This window comes from Heterocephalus glaber, unplaced genomic scaffold, assembly GCF_053883595.1.
Source record: "Heterocephalus glaber isolate CG9 unplaced genomic scaffold, H.glaber_assembly_v1.0 deba00001600, whole genome shotgun sequence".
Taxonomy (NCBI): Eukaryota; Metazoa; Chordata; class Mammalia; order Rodentia; family Bathyergidae; genus Heterocephalus; species Heterocephalus glaber.
Window position 1 is genome coordinate 29,057,534 of NW_028258372.1, and position 4,452 is coordinate 29,061,985.

Here is a 4,452-nt window from a genome sequence, read left to right on the forward strand (position 1 = left end):
TTCCTCAGAAAAATGTCTACTATCTGGAATCTATAAAGAGCTTAAAAAGATCAGACCTCCCAAATTTAAAGATCTAATCTGAAAATGGGCATCTGAAATGAACAGACATTTCTCAGACAAAGAAATAGAAATAGCAAATAAATTCATGAAATAATGTTCAACATCACTGGTCATTAGAGAGATACAAATTAAAACAATGCTGAGATTCCACCTCACTCCAGAAAGAATGGTTGCTATCATGAAATCAACCAATAACCAATGCTGGCGGGGCTGTGGGGAAAGAGGAACCCTGCTCCACTGCTGGTGGGAGTGTAGACTGGTGCAAGCACTGTGGAAATCAGTATGGAGATACCTCAAAGAACTAGGACAGGAAGTCCCATTTGACCCTGCTATTCCACTGCTGGGAATCTTCCCCAAAGAATTAAAAGAATCATACCACAGTGATATATGTGAGCCCATGTTCACAGAAGCACATTTTGTGATACCTGAAACTTGAAACACCCAAATTCTCATCAACTGGAAACTGGATAACGAAAATGTGGTTTTTTAATAAAATGGAGTACTACTCAGCTATAAAAAATGAAAAATTAGAGATATTTATAGCTGAATGGATGCACATTGAGGCCATACTCTTAAATAAATAGGACACATATGTATAAATATCAAATAGCTTCTCTGGTGTGAGAAACTGAAAGTGTAAATAAGGATTAAAATGTATAATAGGTAATGTGAAATAGGAAGAAAAGGGGCAAAGGGGAAAGAAGTGCAAGGCGTAGGGGACAGGAAAGAAGGGAATGGGATTAATATGAGAAAATGGAAAAATAGGAACAAAATTTTTGTAAATAGGGAGGAATGGAGGGTTTGAAAGGAGGGCTGAGCAAGGGTGAAAAATAAGAACCAAGAGAGATTATGTAAAGGTGCAAATTTCCAATGAAGAATGTCATTATATTGTATACCTAAAATGTACCAATGATTAGAATGAATAATCAATAATGCAAAATAGGAAAGAAAGGTCCAAAGGGGTAGGGGTAGTGGGAGGGCATGTGAAAAGAAAGAAGGAAAAAGAAAATGATGAGAAATGGATAAAATGGAAATAAAGTCTTTGTAAATAGTGAAGGGTGGAGGGGGTGAAGGGAGGGCTAGGAATGGGCAAAAAATAAGAACAAAGATACATCATGTAAAGGTACAAGTTCCCAATGAGAAATGTAATTGTGTTACATACTTAAAATGTACCAAGGAAAGAATTCAAAAAAGAAAAAAAAAAAAGAACCCAGCAAGTTATGTCCAAAGACTGGGAAACACCAAAATGCTTCCCTGCTGTTTGAAAAGATGTTGTTCTTAAGGAAAGCTAGATGCTCCAAGATGGTCAAGAGGGTGACATTTCTGTTCATGATGTAGGTAGAGTCACTGCCGATTGAGCATGTTGTGGGACTGAATTGTGGGCATGCCTTCACTCTGGCTGCTTCTGTGGTTGGACCCTAGTTCGTGCGGACACCTACCCACAGTGTAGCTGGTCTCTTCCACAGACACCATCTGCTGCTTCCAAATGCAGAATTCACAGGTTTCAAAGAGCATCCAGATGTCAGAGGAGGGGCAGTACTGCAAAATGTTCATATTTCTGTCAGTGGTGGCTTGTGAAGCTACAGATACACATAAAGGGTTTTCCAGGTCAGATCGAAGGGATTTGCTCAGTTATGGTTATGAAAAAATAGGAAATCTACCATCACTGCTGCCTGTTGATGCTCACAGCCCTTGCTAGAAGAGAAGTTGCAGGACCTGCCTTGTTATGTCAAGCCACAGGATGCATGCTATGGTACTAGGGAGGACTCAAATCCCAGAAATGTTCTTAGGTCTATAGTCTGTAACATGGCTACTCACTCTCCTCGAAGAGAATTCAGCCAGAGGATTAAGTAATGGGTGCCACAAAATTGCATGAATCATGGTCAGAATTATAACACTCATCATTAGAAACAGCCTGCCCATCACTGGTGTAGAGTTTTGAATTAACAGCCACAAGTTTGAAGTTAGACCTTGGGTATGTGTGGCACCAACCAATAAGCTTGTATCCTGAATGGAATAAAGAGGGAAATGAAGAAGGAAGACTCACTTCTGCTTCTTCAGAGGAGCTCCAGTCTTCACTTGGAGGTTGTCTCCTGGCTTCCAGAGCACTCTTCAGCTTTCTAGCACAGATCCTTTGGCTGCCTGATGCAGACTCACATGAACTGTTCAATGAGCTCCAGGCCTTCAACTTCTGACTGGATCCTTCAGATCTCCAGGGTGCAGACAGCCCTTTCACACTCTTCCACAACTGACTCTGCAGGCAGCCACTGTAAGCTACATTGTAAATATATGCATATCTGTCTTATATTAAATCTGTTTCTCTAGTGAGCACTGACTGATACAAGTACCAAGGACTTGAGAAGAACAACTCAACTCTGAGATGCAATGTCAGGGCTGTGAAGTTAAGTATGGTAAGCTGAGTATAAATGGACAGAGCAGGAACACAGGTGAGAAGGGCACGGCACCTACGACTGAATGTTCCTGTGTTACTTCATTTAAAACTCTTAAAATTTGTTTAAAACAATTCTAATACCAAGTTCTAAACATGGTATCTCAATGATGCAGATAATCCTCTAAAAGGATGGTGGTAAACCTAGCATTCAGGAGGGTGAAGCAGGTGAATCAAGATTTCAAGGCCTGGAGAGGCTGGATATGGTGGTGCACACCTGTAATCCCAGCACTTGGTAGGCTGAGGCCAGCCTGGGCCACACAGTGAGTTTAAGGCCACCCTGGACAACAGAGACCCTGTCTCAAAAAAAAAAAAAAAGCCAGGAGAAAAAAATGGCGGTTTTGATCAGCAGCAAAATATAGTCAGCCTCTCTAGGACTTAGAATCCAGACACCTAGAAAACTTAATGAAGAGAATAAAAAAAGTAGAATGCCAGGAATGGGAAGGAGCTGACAGGAAAAGCTGGACACATGGAACACAACACAAAAGAAAAGAACAAAGTGATCTGGAAAATTCATCCCAGTTCCCAGAGACCTGGAAGCCCTGGGGAGAAATAACAGACAGGGTCAGCAGGTATGGCCCCAAGAAAACCTCATAGTCACTGTAAACTGCAAAATCAGCATGAGCTTTTACTCGCAAAGTAATTCCTTCCACATGACAGATGAGACTTGGAGAAAAATTTCAGTGCAGCGCCCATCATATTTGAGAGAGCTTAGATAGGAGACATTTTGGGAAGAGACTAAGACTGAGCCACAGCTGTCCATGGTGAGCCACTCCTGTAATCCCAGCATTCAGGAGGGTGAGGCAGGAGGACCACTGTGAGTTCAAGGCCAGCATGGGCTACAAAGTTAAAAAAAAAAAAAAAAAAAACTGAGCCACAGACCAACTACAGAACAACTTCACTTCAGTGTTTTCAGTGTTACCACAGTGACTGGGTGGGAGATGGCCACAAGCGACAATGACAGAGAGGATGTGAGCTACACATAGAACCACTGTTTAAACTTAGGCTGGGAAGGACATAGGGCCTTGGCAAGCCAGGTCCAGCATGCATCATTATCAAAGGCAGTTGCATAGAGTACTGGCATTAGCATGTTCACCATAGGGCCATAATTTGTATGTCTTTCTGCCAGGCAGCTCTGATTTGAATTCCATCATCTTATGTTAAATAGCTAAACACCAGTGTTTCAAGCTGCCCAATGAGACAGTCATGAATGTGCCACCAGTGCTTCAAGCTGGCAAAGTATAGTGGTCAGCTAAACCCCTCCCTACTGCTTACAGCCAGCAAAAACCAGTGATCTGGCTGCCTTCTCCATCTACCAACATAATCCAGGACATGCACTGGCTGAACAGTTGAAACAGTCTGGGGTGCATAGACAGAGGGTCCTCTGGAGCAGGAAGCCCATCTCGCAAACACAAAGCCATGAATTCAGGCTGAGAAAGCCATGCTATCTAAACTCCCAGATGGCAGATTCTGGGGAGAAAAATTATTGAAAACTTCAGAGAAATATTTTTACTCACTTTGCTTTTTTTTTTTTTCTATTGGTTGTCTGGAGTTTGAGTTTTTTCCTACTCTTTGTAGTCTTATTTTTATGTAACTTTCTCTTTTTCTATTTTTTTCCTCTTTTCTTTTTTTGTTTGTTCTTTTCTGTTACTTTTATTTAATTCTATTAATTTACTTTTATTCTTTAATAGCATCTTTAATTCACTTCTCTCTCATCTTCCATTGCTTAATTTTTTCAAAATTTTACTTCTTTCACTCTTCCATTCCCAACTCACTCTATTTTTACTAGTATACACAATAAGCTTTACTAATCTTTAGATAGTTAACTCTAGGCCATTACTGAGTTTCTATTGTTAATGGTGGTAGAGTTATTGTTATCTAATAGACATTTATCATATGTCAATACTTGGTTTGTGTGAGTGTTTATGCTATGATTATTGATC

The 4,452-nt window shown here is 40.6% G+C and overlaps 1 pseudogene; it reads right to left on the reverse strand.

Moving 5' to 3' along the window:
- Positions 1 to 926: 926 nt before the first annotated feature.
- LOC147823145 (kelch-like protein 42 pseudogene) lies at positions 927 to 2,003 on the reverse strand (annotated as a pseudogene).
- Positions 2,004 to 4,452: the final 2,449 nt, after the last annotated feature.